We start from the raw sequence: 14,392 nt of genomic DNA, 5'->3' as shown, positions 1-14,392 counted from the left end.
AACATCTGTGCCAATCTTCCTCTATTTCATATGTGGGATGCCACCACAGCATGGCTTGATGAATGGCGTGTAGGTCTGTGCCTGGGATCTGAACCCATGAACCCTGGGCCACTGAAGCGGAGTGTGTGAACTTCACCTCTACACCGCTGGGCTGTCCCTAGTTACATTTCTTTAAGTTAAATATTTTTTTAATTTGTATTTTTAATTGTGGTAAAATGTGCAAATTTACCATCTGAGTCATTTTTAAGTGCATAGTTGAGTGTGAAGTACATTCCCATAGTTTTGTACCCAATCCCCAGAACTCTTTATCTTGCAAACTGAAACTCCGTACCCATGCCCCTCCCCGCAGTCCCTGGCAGCCACCATTCTACTGTCTGTCTCTATGAATCTGACGGCTTTAGGTACCTCCTGTGAGTGAAATCATACAGCGTTTGTCTTTTTTGTGGCCCCAATGGTTGCCTCTTACATCAGTGTAGTACAGAATAAAAACCAAGAAATTAACATTGGTACAATGTGTGTACATAGTTCTGTGTTGTTTTATCACACGTGGAGATTCCTGTCAATGCTACCACAGTCAAGACACAGACCTGTCCTCCACGACTCAGTGAAGACCTGTTCCACGGCCACCATAAAGGAATAACACGAGCGGTGGCATCTTGTGCTGCCCCTTTGCAGTCATCCTCTCCCCACCATCTCCAGCTTTTGGCAACCAGTCATGTGTTTTCTATTTCTATGATTCTACCATTTTGAGAATGTTAGATACACGTGTCAAATGACAAAACTCTAACAATTTAGTAACAAGTTTGCTGTCCTTTATTTGAGGCAAAACAATTCACGGATTGGGGGAGTACAGGGCCTCACAAGCAGTAGAGCACTGTTCTCGAGGGATCTGGGGCAGAGGGAGTCTTGTAGAGAAAGTTAGATGAGGAAATATGGAAACAGGGCCTGACTGGCTAGGAGGGAGGGCATTTCCTTGGGAGACTGACAGATCCTGTTTTCTAAGGGACAGCAAGCTAGCCAAAGCTGAGCTGGTGGATTGTGACTGGTGTATGTCAGGTCTCCTTGACAGCGTTTCCCGTAAATGAAGGCTGACTTAGGTTTAGATTTGTGACATGCGCCAGGCCACTGGGCTGGCCTCCATTTTGTGGGTCCCAATGTGCAAATTAACTTTATCACATGGGCTCATACAGCAGAATACACAGATCTTCATCTCATGTTGTAATTATAATAATCAAGCCCATGTTCCAGCTTGGGAAGCAAGTTCAGTTGTTTTTAAGGCTGCTTCTGGTTCTTAGTAATAAACAGACATCACCAGCAGGACGGAAGTCTCTGTTTGCTGTGGCTGCAGCCATGCACACAGTTCAGCTAACCGGCTGTGTCTTGTTTAAAAGTAAACTTAAAAACACCCAAGACGTTAAGACAGTCCCGTTACCCTTTGGATTTGTCTGTCAGAACAAAGAGTCGCCTCTGTCCCGATGCTGGCAGGCACGAGGCTCTGAGTGAGTTCTCCGCCTGCAGATTGATGAAGATCTGCTCCTTGACCAAACCCAGCCGGGCTCCTCTGAGCCCGCTTCCTGACTAGGCCTCAACCTTGGCCCATAAAGACGTGAACAAATGCTAGCATACTTTCTAACAGCTCAAGGCCACATTCCCCAGAATGATCCTGGTCCCCCTTAAAGTCTGAGAGAATTTAAAGCTTGAGAAAACTCAAGACTGCTATGATACTGTGATTTATAGTAAGAAATGAATATTTGCTTTTCTAGTCCTGGCACAGAGCTCCTAAAATCCTTGGATCTTGGAAAGTGTTGAGAACAATCAAGGTGTCTTTTGTTATGTTAATGAGGTGACCTTTGGAAAGCCCCTGGGTGACCTAAGTGGGGGGCGGCTGGTTGCCAATGGAGCCGACTATGAGATCAGAAGGTCGGGTTGGAATTTTCAGTCACACCCTGCCTCGTAGGAGGGGAGAGGGCTGGAGATTGAGTTCAACTACCAGTGGCCAATGATTTAATCAAACGTGCCCATGTAATGAAGCCTCCATAAAACCCCAAAAGGACAAGGTTCAGAGAGCTTCTGGATTGGTGGACACATGGACATCTGGGGAGAGCACTGTGCTTGGAGACAGCAAGCCTTCCTTCCCCGATATCTTGCCCTATGCATCTCTTCCATAGGGCTGTGCTTGAGTTATATCTTTTTACAACAAATTGGTGATCTAGTAAGTAAAATATTTCTCTGAATTCTGTGAGCCGTTCTAGCAAATTAATTAAACCCAAGCAGAGGGTGGTTGGAACTTCCAATCTACAGTCAGTTGGTCAGAAGCCCAGGTGACAACCTAGACTTGCCACTGGCATCTGAAGTGGGGCAGGGGGGAGCAGTCTTGTAGGACAAAGCCCTTAACCTGTGGGATCTGACACTATCTCCAGGTAGACAGTGTCAGAATTGAGTTAAATTGCAGGACACCCAGACAGTGTCAGAGAATTGCTTGGTGTGGGGAAAGACCCCACATGTTGGAAATGAGTGCAGAACCTTCACTGCTGAGAAAACTTACTGTTTGTTCCAGCCAACACCTGAAGACAGGGCCCCTGTGGGAGGGGAGGACCCTAGCTTGGAGAAGCCCCAGGTAGCAAACCCAGAGAGCTTTCACAGGGACCAACCTCCTTCCCCTTTTTGTAATTTTTCACTTTCCTGACCCTGCTGAGCCCCGACTCACTGCCCTCCCCATCCCCTCATTCCTCCTTGAAAACGTCCCGTCCCGTGACCTCTGGACAAATCAGAGTTCATTCACTTAGTTCAGTTCACGCTGTGCTTTTTCCCTCCTGCAATAGGATATATATCACCAATTACGATCGGTCCTCACCGCTTCAGCCTGGCTTGGTTTATCTTCACACTGGAAAGATCATTTGGCTTGCCCATCTCTTTTCAAGCAGCAATTTGTTAAAAAAAAAAATCAGTGAATACAGCACAAAACTGTAGGCGGTCTTGGCCATCTCTCAGTCCTATCAAACATTGTGAAAATGATCAGCAGGGCAAGAGTTGCATCTGAAACCTACTTGAATCCTCTGACAAGACTCTATGAGAAACGATTCAATCCAAAGAAGAGCTGGGGTGGATTTCAAAAGACATGACATCCCCTTTCCCAAATAATTCAGCCATAATTTTGGGGAGACAGAGGGCCGCCATTTTGAAAATGGTGTCAATTCTATGATTGGTCACTTTTGGGAGATTCTATACCTTGGGAGGTAATGAGGGTGAAGAATTGAACTAAAATTAGGGCTAAACAGTTCCAGAGAAAACAGATGTGACCTGACCCTTTTCTTTGTTAGGTGATTGCAGTGGTTCTGAAACTCAGAGTCAGCATCACTTTGGGGGTTTAGAAACTCTTAGATTCCTCAGATTCTGATTCTGTAGGTCTGGTGGGGCCCGATTGTATGTCTATATGTGGCTCTGATGGCAATTTCCCTTCTTTCTGAGATTATCTATTTGGGAAAAAAGTTTTGGTCTCAGCACAGTTGCTTCCTGGCGCCTCTCCGCTAACCTGTGCGAAGGCTTCCTTTGCCTCTGATCACTGTTCCTCACCTTCCGGCTGGCAGTGGAGGGTGGACATGGGCACGATGCTCTTGGCTGCCAGACCTCAAATCCCCAGTGATTTCCCTCTGAGGAAATAGAGGTTTACCCCAGAACACAAACAACTCTGCCTTGAATATTATACATCACTGTATACTCTTTGGCCCATTGTTATGGGTTGAATTGTGTCCCACCAAAAAAGATATGTTGGAGTCCTAATCCCTTTGGAATGTGACCTTTTAGAATCTTTACAGAGGTAATGAGTTAAAATAAGGTCGTGAGGGTGGGCCCTAATCTACTATGACTGATACCTTTATAAGAAGAGGAAATGTGGGCACAGGTGCACATACAGGGAGAGCGCCATGTAAGCATGAAGGTGGCCAACTACAAGCCAAGTTGAGGAGCTTGGACCAGATTCTCCCTTGTGGCCCTTAGAGGGACCAATGCTGCTGACACCTTAGTCTTGGACTTGTAGATTAAGAACTAGGAGACAATAAATTTCTTTCGTTTAAGTCACCCAGCGTGCAGCACTGTGTTATGGTGGTCCTAGCAAATGAACGCATCCCCTGGCCTTAGGGATTTCCCTCCATGGGACACCTTTCTCTTCAGGCTCCATCCTCCTCTCCTGTCATCTGGTCTTTCTCTTTTCCCTCCCTCTTCCTCCCTTTTCTTTCGTTCTCTATCCTGTACCCCCAATTCCAGCTTATTGCTTACTTACAACAATTAGCTATTTCTGTGCTCCAGATCTTTTAATCTTGATCTCCAGAGGCTGTTCCCTTCTCACTCTTAATCTCAAGATGTTTTCCTAAACAGAAAGTTCCCTTCCCTAAGAGGAACTCTGGTGGCAGTTGTCAAGATAATGGCTTTTTCACCTGCTACAAGTAATTGTTTTTAAAGCTCTCGAGATGCTTCTGATGTGCAGTCGGGGTTGAGAACCACTGCTGCAAAGTGAATTGTCACTGCTGCTCACCCAGGAGGACCCTGGGCTTACACAGTACCGAGAACCTGTCATGCAAATGAAAATTCAAGTGATCAACTGGCATTTGTCAACTGAAGTTTGCATTCCTGTAATCCTTTTGCAAAAAAGGTACCTGCAGCAATAATATAAAATCTTCATTTGATACTAGCCTTGACGACTGTTTTGTACACAACTGTGTCCCCCACAAATTCGTATGTTGCAGCCCTGACCCTCAATTTGACTGTCTTTAGAGACAAGGCCTTTAAAGAGATGATTAAGTTAAAAGGAGGTCGTATGGGTGGGCCCTAATCCGATGTGACTAGTGTCCTTATAAGAAGAGGAGAGAAAGACACAGGCATAAGTGCACATAGAGAAAACCACATGAGGACACAGCGAGAAGGCAGCTGTCTGCAAGCCAAGGAGAGAGGCCTCAGGAGAAACCAACCCTGCTGACATCTTAGACTTCTGGCCTCCAAAATTGTGAGAAAATAAATATCTGTTGTTTAAGCCTTCAAGTCTGTGGTATTTTGCTATGGCAGCCCGAGCAGACTGATACAATAGCTGAATCCAAAGCGTTCTGCTGAGGTATAATGTAAATTTTTTTAAAGAATGATGTTTACAAGGGATTTTCACTCTGTAAGGGTAACAGGAATAATATTATGAAATGTTAACCTGACCCAGTTTTCATACCCCGGTAAGTCAGGCACTCCCAAGCCTTCTACCATGAATGCTAAGCCACAAACTGCAGGGGAGGGGAGGGGAGTGTCTGGAATAAAAAGGCCATTGATGGCCTTTGATTTTCAAAAGCTGACTTTGTTGACTCCATATTGAAATAATAGTTTTGAAAGCCAGGCTTTATGAGAGAGAAAATGTTTATTTTCTGAATTTTAAAAGCTCCCTTTATATACGGGGAGTTAGGGCTGGCATTTAGACATACAAGCCTTAGGTAGAGAGAACTCAGGTTATTTCATAAGGGAGGAGCCGACTGGACAGGAAGAGGAAGATAGGAAGTAAAATCATCAGACCTGTGTCCTGGCTTCTTCCCCTGAAAGAGGCTGTGTTAGAAACATCCAGGTCGTTTGAGGGAATCCCAGAGCAATGACTTTGTTCCTCACTTTTCCAGGTACAGACGGGAAAAATGCCAATCCCAGAGAGTTGCTGCATCCAACATGATGCCACCCAGGGGGTGAGTTACAAAGGGCCGAATGCAGGGCCTAGTTAGAGAGAGGATAGAGACAGTCCCACTCTGCACGTGTTTCTAGGCCCCTGTGTGGCATAGAAAAGGTCCTGATGGTCCTGTGTGCTCCTGGTGGAGAATGTAAGGTTAGCTGAGCAGAGCCAGGAGACCGCCTATGGGGCTGCCTGGGGCAGCTGTGACCCTACAGCAGAGGCTGTGGGAATGTAGGAGAATGTTGTCAAGATTCAGAGCATTTGCAAAGCCAGCGAGAGCCAGAGAGAGCCAAGATGGCAGAACTGGGAGGAGAGGCACAAGCAGTGTGCCCGTGACGAAGATGGACGAGAAACTTTGACTCTTGCATAAGGACCACACTGGGGTCTGAGAGTCTCCTCCGGGGCAAAGCTCCTGTAAGCTTTTCCCTACAACAACTGAAGGGCAAGTGGGGGTGGGAGCAGGGCAGAAATCCTGAAAGATGCAAGAGACTAAAGTAAACCAAAAAAACAGTGTTAAACTGGAAAAGATGGAGATATATTTAGCTGGCAAGTCTGTACACCCTTCTTCTCCAACCTCTGCTCTTTTCCACTTCAAGGAAAAGCGGAGTAATGGTTATAGAAAGCAAAGGAGTAAACTTTTCTGGCCCCCTGAACGCATGGGACAGGGTTTTCAACCCACTACACCATGTGTGTGATTGCTGCTGACTTCTCTAGGACTTTGACTCACCCACTTTTGCCAGACGTCTCCGAACTTCTTTGTAGGTAAATAAAATCAAGAGAGAGGGTCGTTATTCCCTGGAGTCTTGATTTAAGACGGTTTATGCTCTGTGGTACGCAGTTGCTTCGCTCACTAATCATGTAATGTATCCTAATAATACCATGCGAGTACCATTTTGATTTTTTGTTTACTTATTTTAATGGGCTAACATAGGAGGTGGCAAACTTTTTCAAAGAACCAGATAGTAAATATTTTAGGCTTTGTGGGCCACTTGATTCCTGCTACAGCTCTTCAGTTTTGCTCTTGTAGCACAAAAGCAGCCATAGACAACATGTCAAGGCATGGATGTGGCTGAGTTCCAATAAAATTTTATTGCTGGACACCAAAATTTGAATTTTATATAATTTGCTCACGAGACAAAATCTTCTTCTTCTTTTCATTTTTTTCTCCCAACCATTTAAAAATGTAAAAACTCTTTTTCGTTGCAGGCTATACAAAAACAGTCAGTGGACTGGATTTGGCCTACAGGCTGTATTCTGCCAATTCCTGAGCTAATAAATATCTGCAAATATCTTATGTATGATATCTTATGTAAATATAAACGAATGCACTTTCCTTCATCCCTAATTTTTCAAAAGTAAGATGGCAGGATTTTCTTTTTGTAGGGGGAAAGGGGATGCAAAAATCTGTTATCAGCTTTGGTTTAAGCCTGAATATTTGATTAAAAAAATAAATCAGATATTGTTGGATTAGTGCAATTTCCTTTTTTTTGGTAAAGCCTGTTTTTGCCAATGGTGATGTTAGAAAATGCTATTGTGATGAGGAAATAATGAGATCATTTCAGTTATCACTGACACATGACGCCTGTGAGAGCAACCTTTACCAGCTGCCAGGCTTGGAGGATTTGAAAGAGGGAGGATGGATTCATTTCTCTGATGTTATTTAACCCCTTACGCTGCTGTTTGTAGCACGTGCACGTGTGTGTGTGTGAGAGAGAGGGAGAGGGAGAGAGAGAAGGTGTGTGGGGCATGTGAGGGGTGCCCTCTTTCCTACAGGCACCGATCCAGCCTTTGCTTTGCTTCAGATCTTCGTTGTGCAATCTGCAGCCCACCATTATTTACTGCTCATGCTCGGCCCGTAGCCTGCTCCACCAGAAGGAAAATTGGCTGCTGCGGTCAGTCATTAGAGACAAAGGTTGACAGCAGTATAGCCCTGGAGTTCCAATAAATTACAGAGATAAAAACTGAGGCACATCCACCTGCAGTGGCTGGGAAGGGAAAAGGGAGACAAGCAGGTCAAGAAGGGACAGGAAGATGTCATCGGCTAGGAGTGCTTGTCACAGTTCCCAACTCCCACTGAAACGCAGTCCTCTCCTCATACCCAAAGCTACCTCTTCCCTGAAAATGTGCTGAATAACAACTTTTTAGAGAGTGGGAGCTTTATTTTTTTTAAATGGGAAAAATAATAGTGCTTCCCCGGTCATCTAAAACCTCAACTACCTTTTTTCTGAAAATTAAAAAAAAACACCACTAAGATACTCATAAACATCTATATAAGAACTCACCAGAGTTTTTTAATAAAATGAAGCATTTTGAAGCCTCAATTACATAACAGTTAAGGAACTCATCAGTGGGTCTCTTTGTGGGATGCAGACAACATTGCTGAGCCATGTGACTTACAGTTACATCTTGCCCCTGCATCATGCGGCGCCGTGTACTGCAATCTAAGTCAATAATGAAATAACATGTCAAAAGCATTAAGGTTTCCATCTACCCTGGATCCAGGCTGTTGGCTCTCCCAGGTGCCCTGGGGAATCTAACATGGAAATCATGAAGGGCTTCGTCCCTGGGGGACGGTGGGAAGGTGACAGTTCTAAATCTGTAACCCTCCCTCAGGGTGCTCACTGTGCTCACTGGCTCAGGCTTGCAAATTTTGTACAGTAGATTTCTGATTTAGATAGTGGATTTTGTAGAAAGTAGCATATTTCTTCAAGTTCTGATGAAGATACCTGTATCTATGACACAGAAAAAGACCATCACCTGCTAATCATCATAAACTAGTACTGACAATCAGCGTAATGCCTGAATTTGCAAGGAGTGTCTACTACAGACAAGGCCAAGGGAATCGCTTTGAAAGTAAATGAATGAATTACTCATCCTCAGTCTGCTGCCAGCTTGCAATAAGGGCTCATGCCTCTTAGTCCTCACCCTGGATCAAAAACTCAAGACTTGTGGGGCCAGCCTGGTGGTATAGTTAAGTTTGTACGCTCTGCTTCAGCAGCCCGGGGTTTGCAGGTTCGGATCCTGGGCATGGACCTGCACACTGCTTATCAAGCCATGCTGTGGTGGCATCTCATATATAACATAGAGCAAAATGGGCACTAATGTTAGCTCAGGGCTAATCTTCCTCACCAGAAAAATGACAAAACCCTCAAGACTTGAACCAAGCAAAGCATGGTGAAGCTGTCTCTATAGAGCTGCTCTTTGAGGCAGCCCACAGCATGATCACCATTCCACCCGCTCCATCCTCACCTCATATACTACAGTTCAAAATACACCCATACAGTGACTACAGCTCCCAGAGATGGACAGGAAGTGTGTGTGTGTGTGTGTGAGAGAGAGAGAGACAGAGACAGAGACAGAGAGAGACAGAGAATTGACCCTGGGGAGAACTGCCTTGCACCCTGGTGCGTCCTGGAAAGAACAATTAATACCCTCAAGGAAATACCAAAGGCAAAGTTGGAGACAGGAAGTTCTGGCAACAGATCTCCAGGATTATATCTTTTCATATATTTCAACTGATGATTAAATCAGAGAAATAGGCAGTGGAGGTGGGAGAGGATTCCATTTAAATCCATCAAAGACAGAGTAGATGATGACTTCCCAAATGAGGGACATTGGGTTAGTAGCCAGGCATGTCATCCCAATATCCAGCTGAGGGTCTGAGAAGTCCTTGTTATGAGAAGTAATAGATTTCCTTACTATGTACATTGAACTGAGTCAAAATTTTTGGTTAACTGCCGTCAATGACAGCTTAAGATCCAGAAGGTAATCAGAGCAATATTAAAACCTTCATTTGAAGCTGCAAAAGATAGAGCTGATATAGTGGATAAGCTAAGTCAATGATGTGAGTAACAAATCTGAAAAGCTCTTGAGAAACATAAGGGAAAAGACAACTGTGAGCAATGATTAAAATAATAGATTTGGATGATAGAGTTTGGAGAGCTAACTCAAGGATGACGGAGGCTCCTTAAAAAACAGAACAACTCAGAAGCAACAATCAAAGATGAAATTGAGGAAAGCTTTTTGAAAAAGGCATTGTGTATAAATAGAAAAGAATCGTTGTGGTTCAAAGTGAGTCACTGAAAATAGCATCTCACCTCCTGGAAGAAGTTTTGAACGACAAAGATAAAGAAAAATGTCTTATATATTAATTCAGGCTTAAAAACGAGTAGCCTAAAAGGGAACAAAACCAGACTGGCCACGGACTTCTCATCTGCACAGCTGAACGCTGGAAAAATATCAAGTACCAGCAACTACAGTGTTCTGAGAATTTTATATGTAGTAAAGTTTCCTTCATGTGTGAAGGTAACACAGACATTCTTTGATATGCAGAGCTCACAAATATACCACTCTCGCATTCTTCTTGAGAAAAATGGCTTAATACTGCCAACTTAAAGATGGATCAAATTAAGAACTCAAGCATGGGTAAGTCATTCTGTAAAAAGACCTCCAGGTGAAGAACTTCCTTGGTTTGAGCTCAAACTGAGGAATCCCTACGGACTGCATCCTTTCAGGTGAATTCTGCAGCCTGGGGATGAAACTCAACAAGCCACTTCTTTCCTCAGCTCTTGCTGATCTGCTTCAACTCCTTCCCACGGCCGGGAAATGCGTTTCTTGCCTGCTATCCTCCTACCCTTGGTTAGCACGCTTTGTTTTGTTTCGTTATTATTGTGATGATCACTTGAAATAATAACTGATAGTGATAGATACTAGCTAAAAAGGGTTTTATTTTACACGTTTGGAACTCTGGTCTAAGATAATTAGAGAAGAAAGAACTTTTTTTTTTCCATATCTTCTAGGAAGAATTGCATAGACCAAGATAATAGACATTTTCATAGTTTTGGAACTCAGGTAGTGATTTTCTGCATCTAAGAAACTCATATTACAGGAATTATTAATTTTTATTTTAATTAATTTAATTTTTTTTGTTTTTAAAGACTTTATTTAGAGCAGTTTTAGCTTCACAGTAAAATTGAGAGGAATATACAGAGACTCCCCGTAGACTCCCTGCCCCCACACGTGCACAGCCTCGCCTGCTATCAACATCCCCACCAGAGTGGTCCATTTGTTACCACTGAGGAATCTACATTGACGCATCGTAATCACCCAGAGTCCACAGCTTACATTACAGTTCACTCTTGGTGTTGTATATTCTATGGGTTTCGACAAATCCATAATGGCATCTATACATTATTACAGTGTCATACGGAGTACTTTCACTGCCCTAAAAATCCTCTGTCCTCTGCCTATTCAACCCTCCCTTCCCATAACCCCTGGAAACTACTGATCTATTTACTGTCTCCATAGTTTTGCCTTTTCCAGAATGTTATATAGTTGGAATCATACAGAATGTAACCTTTTCATATTGGCTTCTTTCACTTAATAATATACATTTATGTTCCCTCCATGTTTTTTCACAGCTTGATAGCTCATTTCTTTTCGTTGCTGAATAATGTTCCATTGTCTGGATGGACCACAGTTTATTTATCCATTCACTGACTGAAGGACATCTTGGTTGCTTCCAGTTTAGACAATTATGAATAAAGCTGCTATAAATATTCATATACATGTTTCTGTGTGGACATAAGTTTTCAACTCTTTTGTAAATACTGGGGAGCACGACTGCTGGATTGTATGACTGGAGTATGTTTAGTTTTGTAAGAAACCACCAAAGAGCCTTCCAAAGCGGCGCCTCACTTTACATTTCTGCCAGCAATGAGAGTTCCTGTTGCTCCACATCCTTGCTAGCATTTGGTGTTGTCAGTGTCCCATTTTGGCCATTCTAATAGGTGTGTAGTGGTATGTCATTCTTGTTTTAATTTGCATTTCCCTGATAACATACGACGTGGAGCATCTTTTCATATGCCTATTTCCCATCTGTATATCTTCTATGATGAAATGTCTGTTAAGATTTTTGGCTCATTTTTTTTAATCCAGCTGTTTGTTTTCTTATTGTTGAGTTTTAAGAGGTTTTGTAAATTTTGGATAACAGTCCTTTATCAGATAAGTCCTTTACGATATTTTCTCCCAGTCTGTGGCATGTCTTTTCATTCTCTTGACATTGTCTTTCGCAGAGCAGAAAATTTTAATTTTAATGAAGTCCACTGTATCAACCTTTTCTTTCATGATCAAGCATTTGGTATCATACCTAAAAAGTCATCGCCAAATGCAAGGTCATTGATATTTTCTCCTATGTTATCTTCTAGGAGTTTTACAGTTTTGCATTTTACATTTACATTTGTGATCCGTTTTGAGTTAACTTTTTAAAAAAGTGTGAGGTCTGTGTCTAGACTCATTCTTTTGCATGTGGATGTCCAATTGTTCCAGCACCATTTGTTGAAAGACTGTCTTTGCTCCCTTGTATTGCCTTTGACCTTTTGTCAAAGATCATCTGACTATATTTATGTGGGTCTATTTCTGGGCTCTCTGTTCCGTTCCATTGATCTGTTTGTCTATTCTTTTGCCAGTATAATTTATTTTTATTTTGTTTGACTTTTGACAAACTAATATGCCACCTGGTGGTCATCATGTTCCTCTTTTTCTTAGTATTGTTAACATATTTAGCGACCATACTATTATTGTATCACAGACTGTTGGAGTCCAGAGGTATAACATATTTATTTACTTACCCCATCTAGTCACCCATTAGCCCCTTTGGAGTCTGTTCCTCCCAGGCTTCTAAATTCTCATTCTCCCCAGGCGTCCTCCCTCTGCTCCCGCACACAATGGCCTTATTGATCCCTGTGCTGTCCTCCTAGCTCGCTCCTGGGCTGGGTATGGAGGCAACATCAGCCCCTCAAGTCCTGTGTGCTGCTGGAGGGACATCAAGCCCGTCAGATTCCTTAGGGTGAAGCATCCCTGAGACCGCGGACCTTTTCCCTTGCCCTGGGAGCCTTCCTTCCCTGCAAGCCTGAGCAGTGTTGAGGCTGCCAGAGTCTTCACCAAAGACTCACTTCCAGAAAAGAGTGAGAAGACGGAAGAAGAAGGGGTTTGGAGGTGGGGAAAACCAAGACCAGAAAGCCCCACTCTGATACACATTTGTGAATTAGGATATCTGCCTCTTGAATAATTTTGGTTTTTTCTTATCTCTAAATTAGTATTCATTGCGGAAGATTTGGAAACTTGACAAGTAAAAAGAAGAAAGTAGGAACCACTTCATAATCCTACCACCAAGAGAAAGCCACTATTTATGTCTTATATCACTATTTAGTTTTAGGGACTTAGATTTTCCTACACAACTAAGCCCCTGTTTATCTTATTGTTCATCTAGGATCTGTAATTCTTCCTACATTAACCACCTAAAAACATATGTATGTGGTACCAATAAAATAGATTTTAAGGGAATAAACCAAAATGTTAACTGTGATTAGCTCTAGGTAGAAGAATTCAAATGATTTCTATTTCCTTTTTTGCATTTTAAAAGCTTTTGGGACTTTTTATTATAAATATATGTTACTTCTTTACTTAAAATAATGGTGTTTAAAATTTAAGATGTAGATTTAAGACAAAAGTCTTTACAAAGATGGATGGAGTTCTAGCACCACCTGAGCTGAGTTCACCAGATTCCGTCTGAGGAAAATCTGTCACGTCACCCCCGCGGGCCCCAGGGAAGATGGAGCTTCCCCGTCAAACTTGGGTCCTGATGGAGGCTGCAGAGTTTCCACGAAGGGCTTTGGTTTTTGACCTTGACCAAAGGGAGAGGAGTGAATCCTCTAATTTCGGCCACAACTTCCGCTGGTTCTATCAGCTTGTCCGGGGAAAGCAGAACCCTGGAGACTGCCTGGCCAGCATCTCTGACCCTGAGTCCCAGCTCCCAAACATGACCTACAAAGGATGACTCCCAGCCCCATCTCCTCTCTGGCAGTGTTTGAAAGAAAAACCTCTGCACTGCCCTGCTCTGGTAGGTGCTGTGTTCTCGCCTCTGCCACCGACAGGCGACGTGGACTTGGGTGGTTTCCAGAGATGAGAGTAAGAGGCATGGGGGTGTTGAGAGTAAATAAGAAACCCAACTGTCCCTTCACAGATGAAAGGATAAAGAACATGTGGTCTATCCACACAGTGGAATATTATTCAGCCTTAAAAAGGAAGGAAGTTCTGTCACACAGCATGGAGGAACCCAAGGACATTATGTTAAGTGATAAGCCAGTCACAGAAGGACAAATACTGCTTGATTCCACTTACTTGAGGTACCTAGAGCAGTCACATGTACAGAGATAGACAAGACAATGATGGTTACCGGGGGGGTGTGACAGGGGTAGAGGGATATAGAGAGTTATTGTTCAGCGGGTATAAAGTTACAATTATACAAGATGAGTAAGTTCCAGAAATCAGCTCTACAACGTGGTGCCTATAGTTAACAATTAGGTATTGTGCACTTAAAAGATTTATTAAGAGAGTAGGTCTCATCTTATGTGTTCTTACCACAAAAACAACACACAACAAAGGGACTCGAGGAAAGGTTTGAAGGTGATGGATGTGTTTGCTAGTTTGATTAACACGAGTGTATACTTATGTCCAAACTCAGCAAACTGTATACATTAATTATATGCAGTCTTTTTTATACAAATTATACCTCCATAAAGCAGGGGAGAAAGGAAAAAAGAACATGCCCATGCTTAGACCGAGAGCTGGGGGAGGCGTTGGTGAATGGCCTGGGGACTGCGAAGCTGGTGCCAAGTTATGGGTGCGAGGTTCTCAGTTGAG

The sequence above is a fragment of the Equus caballus genome, chromosome 2 (assembly GCF_041296265.1).
Source record: "Equus caballus isolate H_3958 breed thoroughbred chromosome 2, TB-T2T, whole genome shotgun sequence".
NCBI classification, from domain to species: Eukaryota; Metazoa; Chordata; class Mammalia; order Perissodactyla; family Equidae; genus Equus; species Equus caballus.
The sequence above is the reverse complement of the archived record's forward strand: the minus strand, read 5'-3'. Positions refer to the sequence as shown.